This window comes from Gorilla gorilla, chromosome 18, assembly GCF_029281585.2.
Source record: "Gorilla gorilla gorilla isolate KB3781 chromosome 18, NHGRI_mGorGor1-v2.1_pri, whole genome shotgun sequence".
Classification (NCBI taxonomy): domain Eukaryota; kingdom Metazoa; phylum Chordata; class Mammalia; order Primates; family Hominidae; genus Gorilla; species Gorilla gorilla.
The window spans coordinates 21,197,774-21,211,975 of record NC_073242.2 but is presented as its reverse complement, the minus strand read 5'-3'; the positions used below and the strand labels follow the sequence as shown (position 1 = coordinate 21,211,975).

The following is a 14,202-nucleotide window of genomic DNA, read 5'->3' as shown; positions in this document are numbered from 1 at the left end:
TGGGGGCTTTAAAAAAATTGTAAGTGGTGATTTTCAGTTTGATACTTACAGAAATAAGTATTTACTATGATAACAGTAATCTATTTTTAAGGAAAATTTGTATTATTTTAATTATTTTTATGAACAGAAAACTTAACAGTGTACATTTAACCCAGTTTAGTGGCAAGTTCTTTAGCCTTTGCCCTTTCGAGCTTGGCGATACGAGCCACAGACTTAGGACCCAGGACGTTGCCGCCCCAGTGACGGTGGATCTCATAGTATCTGCCATTGTAATTGGGATGACAGTAATCTAAAGGAAAATATTAATGGCTCCTTTTGCAGAAGGAAATAAAGATTTCTACTTCACGCAATATGTAAAAACAAAGAGAAGTTCAGAATGTAGACTGTTTTAAATTTTTAATGTTTTAAATTTTTTTTTTTTGAAACAGTGTCTCTGTTGCCCAGGCTAGAGTGCAGTGGCATGATCTTGGCTCATTGCAACCTCCACCTCTCAGTTTCAAGCATTCTCCTGCCTCAGCCTCCTGAGTAGCTGGGATTACCGGCACCTGCCACCACACCCGGCTAATTTTTGTATTTTTAGTAGAGATGGGGTTCCACCATGTTGGCCAGGCTGGTCTCAAACTCTTGACCTCAAGTGATCTGCCCACCTCGGCCTCCCAAAGTGCTGGGATTACAGGCGTGAGCCACTGTGCCTGGCCACGAAGTTCAGACCGTAGAGTTTTTCATAATGCAATTGAAACCTTATATTCTTATGTTTCAGACAGGCTGGGTACTTAACTTAAATCTTTGAAAAAAAAATTGAATTCAACTCTCAGAAAGCTTATGGCCTTTTGCAGAATTATAAGTTTACAAATACCTGCCATGCAACTTAGTGATAGATCAGATTAGAAAGGTACAGCATGCTTCTTGTTTTAGCACGCCTGAAATAAAACTAAAAGAAACAAGAGTCCCTAGGTTTTGGTAGGCTAAATTTGTGTCTTGGCTTTTGATTCTACTGTCTCCCTTGTTTTTGACTCTTTTAGTAACCAAGCAACCTCTAGCCTCAGTCTTCATTCTCAGGGATGAACTCCTTAGAGTGAAGTCTTCACTGGTAGTTCCCAGCATTTTGAAATCTGAGAATTGCTTTTAAAGTAAAAAATGTTGGCTGGCCTCCACACAATAGTAGTTTTGAAGTGTTTGGGAACTGCATCATGATGAAAACAATCAGATTTGTATTTTTAATCATTATAGCAGAAGCTACAAACATTTTAAGAATACAAGTACACATGTGGACAAAACATTCTTTATTCTATAGACAGTGCTTGGTATGCATATGGGTTTGATAACCCATTTTTGATAATTCTAGGACCCTGCCACTCATAGAATTAAAGTCTTCTTTTTTTTTTTTTTTTTTTTTTTAATTTGAGACAGGGTCTTGTTCTGTTGCCCAGGCTAAAGCGCAGTGGTGAGATCATAGCTCATTGCAGCCTCAAACTCCTGGGCTCAACCAATCCACCCGCCTCAGCCTCCTGAATAGCTAGGACTACTGATCTGCACCACCACACGTAGCTGAATTATAATCATTCTTGGGTCTACTTGGTGCAAAGTGAAGTGTAGAGACCTTAAATAATTTGGTCATTTGAGCCAAATGCCAACTTCCTCCTTCTGACTTGCCCTCTTTTTCCCTAAGAAATTTGGCAGTGTAGACCGAACTGTCTGCTTAATTCTGTTCCTGGATCTACAAAGTTAAAGCAGAGGCCCAAGGATTACTCAAGCAAGTAACATCCTTTGAGTTATCTGAATTTGTGTCTGTTTTCTGACTCAATAAGATGCAGAGACCTGGCTAAATATTCAAGTAAGCCAGGAATAGAACAGAAAGATCATGGTATTCTCTTTAAACTATAGTCAAGATTGAAAGGAAGATGAATCTATGCCTTCCTCTTGCTTGGTTAGCCTTTTCCTGTTTTCCACTTATAAAAATCAAAGGGTAAAACAGACAATAGGCTAGATTTAAGATAGGCCCATACAAGGATCTCAGCAAGGATCAGAATGTGTTATTTCTGTACCCATTGTAGTGATGTCCTTGCTGTCAAAGCTACAGAAGATCAAGAATAAGTCTTCAAATGCAAGTCTGTACTACTGAATGAACAACTTTAAACTAAGATGAGGGACTTATTTTCTTTTTGACTTGAGCAAAAGGCTGTCACCTTGTTGTTCTGTTTCTGTTGTACCCTACCAAGTAAGGAGGATAATAATGGCATAAACATATCTCCTTGGCACTAGTTAATCATGTCCAAGCTCTTGGATGAATCCCACTTTATTTTATATATATTTTTGAGGTGGAGTCTTGCTCTGTCACCCAGGCTGGATTGTAGTAGTGCCATCTCAGTTCACTGCAACCTCTGCTTCTGGCGTTCAAGCAATTCTCCTGCCTCAGCCTCCCAAGTAGCTGGGACTACAGGTGCATGCCACCACACCCAGGTAATTTTTGTATTTTTGTGGAGATGAGGTTTCGCCCTGTTGGCCAGGCTGAAATCCCACTTTATAAGTTCGAAGAGATAGACAAAAATATAAGTGGAGTCACACTCTATGCAAACTAGGTTTCCTGGCGAGCATCTCAAAAAATATTGAGTGAATAGATAAGGAAGTAAGGTGTTAAATCTGGTGACATACTCACAGCTCGTAGGTTTGAACTCTTATTTGGCTAAAATAAGTACTGGCCAGCCGTGTTTTGCCCCCCCATCCACTACTGTGTGCAGTGAATTTTAACCTTTTTTTTTTTTAAACAAAGGGAAGAAGAGTTCCTCTGCATGGAAAATGACACTTTTAAATATCAAACTCATTGCTTGGGCATACTCTATGATGACATTAGGGACTGAAATGCTGAATTCTGTCTTTGGTTTCTACTATGTGAAACTTTTTCTACATCTGTACAAGATTTCAGAAGTGGCCTTTTATCAAGCCCAGGTGAGATGGAATCTTTACTGTCCTTTCACATAGGACAGATCTCCTTCCTTTGAGGGAAAGAGAGATTTTTATTTTTTATTTTATTTTCTTTTATTTATTTTTTTTGAGAGGGAGTCTCACTCTGTTGCCCAGGCTGGAGTGCAGTGGCACGATCTCGGCTCACTGCAAGCTCCGCCTCCTGGGTTCACGCCATCCTCCTGCCTCAGCCTCTCGAGTAGCTGGGACTACAGGCACCTGCCACCACACCCGGCTAATTTTTTGTATTTTTTAGTACAGACAGGGTTTCACCATGTTAGCCAGGATGGTCTCAATCTCCTGACCTCGTGATCCGCCCGCCTCGGCCTCCCAAAGTGCTGGGATTACAGGCGTGAGCCACCGCGCCTGGCCTTTTATTTTATTTTTTGAGACAGAGTTTTGCTCTGTCACCCAGGCTGGAGTGCAGTGCACAATCTCGGTTCACTGCAACCTCCACCTCCCCAATTAAAGTGATTCGCCTGCCTCGGCCTCCCCAATAGCTGCGATTACAGGCCCATGCCACTACGCCCGGCGAATTGTTGTATTTTTAATAGAGACAGGGTTTTGCCATGTTGGCCAGGCTGGTCTCAAACCCATGACTTCAGGTGATCTACCCACTTCGGCCTCCCAAAGTGCTGGGATTACAGGTGTGAGCCATCGCGCCCAGCCGGAAAGAGAGATTTTTAAAAGATTGCTAGTTAAAATGTAAAGGCATTAGAATTTAAAGAATAAGCTTAGGTTGTCTGGAAAATTAATTTATATGGAAAAATCAGTATTATTACTAAGATATCCAGTCTCTGTCCCTCTCTTTTTTTTTTTTTTTTTCTGAGACTGCTCTGTTGCCCAGGCTGGTATGCAGTGGTGCAATCATAGCTCACTGCAGGCTTGACCTCCCTAGGATCAAGCAATCCTCCTGGCTCAGCTTCCTGAGTAGGATGACAGGTGTGAGCCACCACACCTGGCTATTTTTTTTTTTTTTTTTAGAAATAGGGGTCTCACTATGTTGTCCAGGCTGGTCTCGAACTCCTGGGCTCAAGCAATCCTCCTGCCTCAGCCTCCCAAACTGTTGGGATTACAGGCATGAGCCACTGTGCCCAGTCCTAAAATATTCTGTTTTGAAAAGGCCCACAGTATTCACAAATTGTGTTGTAACTCATTACCAATTAGGTGGCGGGCTGGAAGAGTTCATGGTTTTAAAACCCTTATATTTTATAATGTTACTCATTTATTACCAGTAATAACATACTAATTAGATTTAATTTGAAATGCCAAACATTGATATTTTAACCTTTCCTAATGAAATTATGTAAAACTATGCCTTGGTGTAAACAGGCCATCAACCTTTGCAGAGGCATGGCCCTGTGTGCTGTTGTTGGAAGGCAGTCTAGCACAAGATTGAAAGCACACGCTATGGGGTCGTCTACCTTGGGTTAGACCCTGGCTCTGTTGTTTATTAGCTAGGCAAGTTGCTTAACTTCTCTGGCTCTCAGTTTTCTCATTTGTAAAGTCAGTGTAATACTTGCCTCAAAGGATTGTTTTTTGTTTGTGTGTTTGTTTGTGATGGGAGTCTTGCTCTGTCACCCAGACTGCAGTGCAGCAGTATGATCACGGTTCACTGCACCTCGACCTCCTAGGCTCAAGCAGTCCTCTTACCTCAGTCTCCAAGTAGCTGGGACTACAGGTGCACACCACCATGCCCAGCTAATTAAATAAAAAAAATTTTTTGGCCAGGCGTGGTGGCTCACGCCTGTAATCCCAGAACTTTGGGAGGCTGAGGTGGGTGGATCACCTGAGGTCAGGATTTGGAGACCAGCCTGGCCAACATGGTGAAACCCCGTCTCCACTCTAATACAAAAATTAGCCAGGCGTGGTGGCATGCGCTTGTAATCCCAGCTACCCAGGAGGCTGAGGCAGGAGAATCACTGGAACTCTGGAGGCAGAGGCTGCAGTGAGCCGAGATTGCGCCACTGCACTCCAGCCTGGGCAACAGAGCAAGACTCTGTCTCAAAAAAAGAGAATTTTTTTTTAAAATTTTAGAGATAGGGTCTCGCTATGTTGCCCAGCCTTGTCTTGAACTCCTGGGCTCAAGCAATTCTCCTGCCTTGGCCTCCCAAAGTGCTGGGATTACAGACATGAGCCACTGTGCTCGGCTAGGGTTTTTAAGGATTTGATAAAATAATGCACGTAAACACTTACACAATGCCTGAATACAAAGTGAATGCAAGCTGGGCGCAGCGGCTTACGCCTGTAATCCCAGCACTTTGGGAGGCCGAAGCCGGCAGATCATGAGGTCAAGAGATGGAGATCATCCTGGCCAACATGGTGAAACCCCCGTCTCTACTAAAAATACAAAAATTATTTGGGCGTGGTGGTGCGTGCCTGTAGTCCCAGCTACTTGGGAGGCTGAGGCAGGAGAATCACTTGAACCCGGGAGGTGGAGGTTGCAGTGAGCCGAGATCGTGCCACTGCACTCCAGGCTGGCAACAGAGCAAGACTCCGTCTAAAAAAAAAAAAAAAAAAAACAAAGTGAATGCACATTGGCTTTTGAGTAGTATTTGCTGTTATTAAATTTTTAAGTAGTTCTGAAAACAATGAGCTTTTCTACTGATCACCTTCGGTTACTTCACATAAGTAAAAAAAAAAAAAAAATCGGGTCATTTTTGTCTTATACTGAGGGCAGTAATTTGTTCTACTACACTGAAACATCCTGTGTGTTTTTTTCTTCCTAAATAATTTTAATTATATGGAATGTTCTTAATGACCTGACTGGATATTTTCCCAACAACTCTAAAGCCAAATGCTGTTCAAGTCATCATATTTGTGTCTTGTATTGTGTCCCTTTCTATGCAGCAGCCTTCCTGCTCCCGTGGTTCCCTTGGAAATACTATCAAAGGGTGACTGGCTTAGTGGACTTCACCTGGTGGTATCATTATGTGCGTTTGATAGCATGCCCACCTGTGTCCAACAAGCCCAATGTAAACTGTTTGCAGAGATTTTCACTAGACATGAAAGTCGGCTTCAGCTTATTAAAATTAACCAAGTGGCATCACTTATGGGCTCTACCAGTATCCTTTTCTATGGCCTGATCTCTAATAACATGGAAATTTTGCCCCATTTCCAGGCTGTTGCCATCGTCATTGCTTTCCTTGCTGCTGCCAGCCTTTACGCTGGGATGTATCACGTGAGGCGTTTCGAACCTAAAAGAAGCCCCAAAGAGAACCTCCTCTTGGAATCTGAACAGGATCTCACCTGGACTCCTGTCATTTTTTCCGTGAGATAGATCTTGCCCCAGAAATACTTTTACCTTTTTCTGATCATGAATTTCTTTCAAGTCTTTAATTTAACCTTTTTCAGCAACTTCATGATGATCTTTGCAGATATTCTCATTCCCAGAGATGTACTATCTTCTTCTATAAGGAGCATTATGTACGGGGCAGGCTTTATTTGCCCACAGGTATGTAATAGTTCTTTATGTTATTTACTATTATTATAATTATTATAATTATGTTCTCTACGATTTATAATTTGTGATAATTTTTCCTGCAGGGATTAGAGATTTAACTCTTAGCTGGATGATGATATTAGAAACCTGATTTCATCAGTAGTTTGAAAAAGTGACACACAGTTTTTTTTTGTTTGTTTGTTTGAGACAGTCTTGCTCTGTCACCCAAGATGGAGTGCAGTGGTGTGATCTCAGCTCACTGCAACCCTCGCCCTCCCAGGTTCAAGCAATTCTCCTGCCTCAGCCTCCTGAGTAGCTGGGATTATAGGTGCACGACACCACACCTGGCTAACTTTTGTATTTTTGGTAGAGACGGGGTTTCACCATGTTGTTCAGGCTGGTCTCAAACTCCTGACCTCGTGATCAGCCTGCCTCAGCCTCCCAGAGTGCTGGGATTACAGGCGTGAGCCACTGCACCTGGCCGACACACAGTTATTAAAAGACCCAAAGATTCAGAGCTCCACATATCATACAAGATTCAGTAGAAACATAATGGAAAGAAGAGACAAGGTCAAGCCCACTGGCCCATGCCTATAATCCCAGCACTTTGGGAGGCTGAGGCGGGTGGATCACTAGAGGTCAGGAGTTCGAGACCAGCCTGGCCAACGTGGTGAAACCTTGTCTCTACTAAAAATACAAAAATTAGCTGGGCTTGGTTGCGGGCACCTGTAATCCCAGCTACTCAGGAGGCTGAGGCAGGATAATCGCTTGAACCCAGGAGGCGGAGGTTGCAGTGAGCTGAGATCGCACCACCATACTCCAGCCTGGGTGACAGAGCAAGACTCCATCTCAAAAAAAAAAAAAAAAGAGACAAAAGGAAAAAAGGAAAGAGACCCCAATGAGAACCGAATAATGTGATATTTTAAACATTTTTGCTGTGGAATTTTGTTCCTCTCAGCTTTCTCCTTTAAGCCTCAGCAGAACTATGGAAGAAAACAGCTTCCTGTGAGCATGTCGTTTTGCTTTATTTGGGTGTTTAAGACTTCTGTGACCATCACATGGAAGAACAGTTAGTTGATCAAGTTTCAAAACACTTGGCTAAAAGCCTGAGTCCTGGAATTTCAGAGCACTATTAAAATTCCATGGTCATGATCATTATTGTAGAGGTCATGTCCTCTTAAAAAAATATACTGGTCTGCTGCTTATTATACCATTTGGAGAGCTGATATGTTGTTCCCCTTAACCTAAATATGTCCTCTAAAAATATGACTTTATCTTGCCTATGATAAAGGTTTTTCCTGTTTTCACAAATGATAAGCAAAACATCTTAGCAATACTCTTCAGGGAAGAGGTTATTCTAGATAGACTAGTTTTTACTGTTTACCAGCTTTCAAAAATCGTTAAGCCATTTGGGATAGAAATAGTTCTAAAATGTTTTAAGTGTTGCCACAATTTCTTTATTTCTATTTATTTATTTATTTATTTATTTAGAGATGAAGTCTCGCTCTGTCGCCCAGGCTGGAGTGCAGTGGCGCAATCTCGGCTCACTGCAAGTTCCGCCCCCCAGGTTCATGCCATTCTCCTGCCTCAGCCTCCCGAGTAGCTGGGACTACAGGCGCCCGCCACCACGCCCAGCTAATTTCTTTGTATTTTTAGTAGAGATGGGGTTTCACTGTGTTTGCCAGGATGGTCTCAATCTCCTGACCTCGTGATCTGCCCAGCTCGGCCTCCCAAAGTGCTACGATTACAGGTGTGAGCCACCACGCCCGGCCTATCTCTTTATTTTTTTAGAGACAGTGTCATGCTCTGTCACCCAGGCTGGCGTGCAGTGGCACAATCATGGCTCACTGCAGCCTTGATCTCCTGGGCTCAAGCTTTCCTCCTATCTCTGCCTCTTGAGTAGCTGGGACCACAGGCGTGCACCACCATGCCCAGCTAAGTTTTTTATTTTTTGTAGAGACAGTGTTTTTCAAGACCAGCCATGTTGCCCAGGTTGGTCTTGAACTCCTGGTGTCAAGCAGTCCTCCCACCTTGGCTTCCCAAAGTGTTGGGATTGCAGGCATGAGCCACAGTGTCCGGCCCACCACAATTTCTTAAGCAAAGTATATAGAATAGAATTTGCCTGTCTGCTATTATCCCAACGTCTTTATAATTACTGTATGTGCCATAATAATGGTAATCCATAGTTTTGAGTGTTTACCCTGTGCCATGGACCATTGCCAAGTGCATTGTGTACATTACTTGACGTGATCCTCATAACAATCTTGGAGGAAGAGATTCTTATTCTTACAGACGAGAAAAGGGAGATGGTACCTTTAGAGCTGTGTACTTTAAGATTCTGTCTCTAAACTGTACTGTGCTTGCATCGTTTATTTAGCAGAGTATATCAAATGGAATTTCATGTCTGGCTTATCAGTATAGTCCATGTACTGTGTATGCATGATAAAATGATGCTCTCCTTTCAAAGCAGTTTGAAGTTTGTTTGCTCCTCTGTTTAACCACCCAGAATGGGAAGCTGTTTGAGTTCCTGTCTCTGCTTATTATTTGCTATCATATTCTAGGCTATATATGCTTTCTTACTTTAAATCATGTATAATACTTGCCTATAGTTTATCCTCTTCACCAGGTTAAAAAAAAAAATTGTTAAACTCTTATGTAAGCCTGGGTGTGGTGGCTCATGCCTGTAATCCTGGCTCTTTGGGAGGACGAGGCAGGCAGATTGCTTAAGCCCAGGAGTTCAAGACTGGTCTGGGCAACATGGCGAAACCCTGTCTCTACAAAATATACAAAAATTAGCCAGACATATTGGTGTGCTCCTGTAGTCCCAGCTATTCAGGAGGCTGAGGTAGGAGGATCACCTGAGCCTGGGGAGGACAAGGCTGCAGTGAGCCGAAATCACACTTACACACTCCAGCACGGGCAACAGAGTGAGACCCTGTTTGTCTCAAAACCAACAAACAAAAACTCTTGTGTAAAGACAAAGAGTAGGCTGGGCGCAGTGGCTCACGCCTTTAATCCCAGCACTTTGGGAGGCCGAGGCGGGCGGATCACGAGGTCAGGAGATTGAGACCATCCTGGCTAACACGGTGAAACCCCGTCTCTACTAAAAATACAAAAAATTAGCCGAGCATGGTGGCGGGCGCCTGTAGTCCCAGCTACTCTGGAGGCTGAGGCAGGAGAATGGCATGAACCTGGGAGGCGGAGCTTGCAGTGAGCCGAGATCGTACCACTGCACTCCAGCCTGGGCGGCAGACCAGCCTGGGTGGCAGAGTGAGATCTCTGTCTCAAAAAAAAAAAAAAAAAAAGTAGATTTTTTTTTTTTCTCTTAACTCAGCTCAAGAACATCCAGCAAAGGTAGATTTTTAAAAACAGTTTTGTTGAAATGATTCACATACCATACCTCATTTAAAACATACAATTCAACAAATTTTAATATATTCATGGAGTTGAGCAACCAGCACTACAATCATTTTTAGAACATTTTTATCATTTTGAAAAGAACTAGTCAATTTTTGAGGAGTTGAAATTCTTGAAAGTACAATCTCATTGCACTTTCCCCTCATCCCTTGGTTACCATCAGTCTACATTTTCTCTCTATGGATTTGCTTGTTCTAGACTTTCATATAAATTGAATCATATAATATGTGGTCTTTTGTGACCAGCTTCCTTCACTTAGCATTTTTTTTACACTAGATGTAATTTGATGTACACTTAGCATGTTTTTAAGATTGTAGTATGAGTACTTCATTCCTTTTAATAACTTAGTAAGTCATCATATGGCTATAACACATTTTGTTTATCCACTCCTCAGTTGATGAGCATTTGGGTTGTTTCTGCTTTTTGACTATTAACAAGTAATGCTGCCATGAACATTAATGTACAGGATTTTTGCACAGATATATATTTTCATTTCTTTTGGGCATATATCCAGGAGCGGAATAGTTGTGTCACATAGTAACTCTATGTTTCACATTTTGCGATACTGACAGACCATTTTCCACAATTGGTGCACTATTTTACATTCCTACCAATAATGTACAATGGGTCCAGTTTTTCCAAATCCTCACCAATACTTGTTATTATCTGTGTTTTTGATTATAGCCATCCTAGTGTGTGTGAATGACATCTCATTGTGGTTTTGATTTGCATTTGCCTGATAGTTAATGATGTTGTGCATCTTTTTATATGCTGTTGGTCATTTGTATATGTTCTTTAGAGAAATGTCTATTCAGGCCAGGCGCGGTGGCTCAAGCCTGTAATCCCAGCACTTTGGGAGACTGAGGCGGGTGGATCACTGGAGGTCAGGAGTTCAAGACCAGCCTGGCCAACATGGCGAAACCCCATCTCTACTAAAAAATACAAAAATTAGCTGGGCGTGGTGGTGGGCTCCTGTAATCCCAGCTACTCAGGTGGCTGAGGCAGGGAGAATTCCTTGAACCCTGGAGGTGGAAGTTGCAGTGAGCCGAGATCATGCCACTGCACTCCAGCCTGGGTGACAGAGTAAGACTCTGTCTCGAAAGAAATAAATAAATAAAATAAAAGAGAGAAATGTCTATTCAGCCCATTTGCCCAGTTTTTAATAATTAGGTTGTCTTTTTATTAGTTTACTAATACTCGAGTTGTAATAGTTCTTAATATTAATATATGTTTGATGCAATCTGTTATCAGATATTGTTTGCAAAATTTTTCTCCTGTGGGTTGTCTTTTCACTTTCTTTCTTGATGAGATTGAGAAGTATGAGTCTTCCTACTTTATTCTTCTTTTTCTTTTTTATTTAATTTAATTTTTTTTGAAACAAGAGTTTCAGTCTGTTGCCCAGGATGGAGTTCAGTGTCACCTTGACCTACACTGCTCACTGTAGCCTCGACATCCTCAGCTGAATCAATCCTCCCACCTCAGCCTCCTGAGTAGCTGGGACTACAGGCATGCGCCACCACTCCCAGCTAATTTTTAAAAATTATTTTTTGTAGAGATGGGGCATCACTATGTTGCCCAGGTTGACCTCAAACTCCTGGTCTCAAGTGATCCTCCTGTCTTGGCCTCCCAAAGTGGTAGGATTATAGTCGTGAACCACTGCACCCAGCCTCGTTCTTCTTTTTCAAGATTGACTTGGCTATTCTGAGTCTCTTGCAAATCTATATACATTTTAGAATCAGTTTGTCAATTTCTACAAATAAGTCAGCTGGAATACTGATAGGGATTGCACTGAATTTGTAGATCAGCTTGAGTAGTATTGCCATATTAATGATGTTAAATCTTCTGATCCATGAACATGGGATGTTTTTCTATCTATTTAGATGTTTAGAAATTTCTTTCAATATTTTATAATTTTCCCCTTCTTTTGTTAAATTTATTCACAAGTATTTGTTTATTTATTATTGATTTATTGAGATGGAGTCTCACTCTGTCTCCCAGGCTGGAGTGCAGTGGCGTGATCTCGGCTCACAGCAACCTCCGCCTCCCAGGTTCAAGCGATTCTCCTACCTCAGCCTCCCGAGTAGCTGGGACTACAGGCATGCACCACCAAGCCCAGCTAATTTTTGTATTTTTAGTAGATACGGGGTTTCACCATGTTGGCCAGGCTGGTCTTGAACTCTTGACCTCAAGTGATCCACCCGCCTCGGCCTCCCTAAGTACTGAGATTACAGGTGTGAGCCACCATGCCTGGCCTTTTTTTTTTTTTTTTTTTTTTTTTAATCTTTTAGAGACAAGGTCTCACTCTGTCCCCCAGGCTAGAGTGTAGTGGCATGATCATAGCTCACTGCAGCCTCAAACTCCTGGGCTCAAGGAATCCTCCCACCTCAGGTTACTGAGTAGCTAGGATTACAGGCATACACCACCATGCCTGGCTGACTTAATTTCCTGGTAAAGATGGAGTCTCGCTATATTGCTCAGGCTGGTTTTGAACTCCTGGTCTCAAGCAATCTTCCTGCCTCAGCCTCCCAAAGTGCTGGGATTACAGGTATGAGCCACTGTGCCTGGTCATTAAAAGGTTTTAATATAAGCTTCTGTTTTTGTTTTTCATGCTTTATTTAATATTTGGAAAAATTTAAGAGTTGAAAGAAAGGCAGGATTTTTCTTGTAGCTTTATTGCAGTATGATTGACCTACAAAAAAACTGCATGTGTTTAAACTGTATAGTTTGATACATTCCAGCATATGTACACACCATGAAACCATCACCACAATTAAGATGGTTAACGTATCTATTATTCCCCAAAGTGTCTTTCTGCTTCTTTGTTAATCCCTTCCTTCCACCCTTCCCTAACCTCCCTAATTCTCAGGCAACTGTCGAGCTACTTTCTATCAGTATAGATTTGTTTACATTTTATAGGTTTTTATATAAGTGGAATCATACAGTAATGTACTATTTTTTGGTCTGGATTCTTTTGGTCATGTTGTGAGTATCCATATTTAATTCCTTTTTATTGCCAAGTAGTATTCTATTATGTGGGTATACCACAATTTGCTTATTTATTTATTTATTTTTGTTAAATAATTCCTCCCCCTCCGCCCACGTTTTTTGTCATTTCTACTTTTATTTTAGATTCAGGGAGTATATGTGCAGGTTTGTTATGTGGGCGCATTGTGTGATGTTGAGGTTTGGGGTATGATTGATCCTGTCACTCAGGTAGTGAACATAGCACCCAATAGTTAGTTTTTTAACCCTTGCCCCCTGCCTTTCTAGTAGTCCCCAGTGTCTATTGTTGCCATCTTTTTGCCATGAGTACCCAATGCTTATCTCCCACTTATAAGAGAGAACATGTGGTATTAGCTTGTCTGTTCCTGTGTTAATTTGCTTTGGATAATGGCCTCCAGCTGCATCCATGTTGCTGCAAAGGACATGATTTCATTCTTTTTATGGCTATGTGATAGTCTATGGTGTATATGTGCCACATTTTGTTTACCCAGTCCACCGTTGGTGGGCACCTAGGCTGATTCCATGTCTTCACTATTGTAAATAGTGCTACAATGAACAGGAGAGTGTATGTGTCTTTTTGGTAGAGCAATTTATTTCCTTTTGGATATAAACCCAGTAATGGGATTGCTGGGTCAAGTGGTAGTTCTGTGTTAGGTAGTTTGAGAAATCTCCAAACTGCTGTCCACAGTGGTTGAACTAATTTACATTGCCATCAACAGCGTATAAGTGTTCCCTTTTCTCTGCAGTCTATCTGTCTGTTGGTTTTTTTTTTTACTTTTAGCAATAGCCATTCTGATTAGTGTGAGATGGTATCTCATTGTGGTTTTGATTTGCAGTTCTCTGATGATTAGTGATGTTGAGCATTTTTTCATGATTGGCTGCTTATGTCTTTTTTTGAGATGTATCTGTTCATGTCTTTTGCCCACTTTTTAATGCAGTTGTTTGTTTATTGCTTGGTCAATTGCTTAGGTTCCTTATAGATTCTGGATATTAGACCTTTGTCAGGTGCATAGTTTGCAAGTATTTTCTCCCATTCTATAGGTTGTCTGCCTACTCTGTTGATAATTTCTTTTGCTGTGCATAAGCTCTTTGGTTTAATTAGGTCCCACTTGTCAATTTTTGTTTTTGTTGCAATTGCTTCTAAGGATTTAGCAATAAATTATTTCCCAAGGTTGATGTCCAGAATGGTGTTTCCTAGGTTTTCTTTTAGGATTCTTATAGTTTGAAGTCTTACATTCAAATCTTTAATCCATCTTGAGTTAATTTTTATATGTGGTGAAAGGTGCAGTTTCAGTCTTCTGCATATGGCTAGCCAGCTATCCCAGCACCATTTATTGAATAAGGAATCCTTTCCCCATTGCTTATTTTTGTTGATTTTA

At 41.5% G+C, this 14,202-nt stretch overlaps 1 long non-coding RNA gene across 1 annotated transcript; it reads left to right on the top strand.

Annotated features, from left to right (window-relative positions):
* The first annotated feature begins 2,778 nt into the window (after positions 1–2,778).
* On the top strand, positions 2,779–6,394 carry LOC134757429 (uncharacterized). The gene is made up of 3 exons (XR_010131331.1): positions 2,779–2,946; positions 6,083–6,232; positions 6,339–6,394. It is a non-coding gene; the product is annotated as an uncharacterized lncRNA (long non-coding RNA).
* The last annotated feature ends 7,808 nt before the right edge of the window (positions 6,395–14,202 follow it).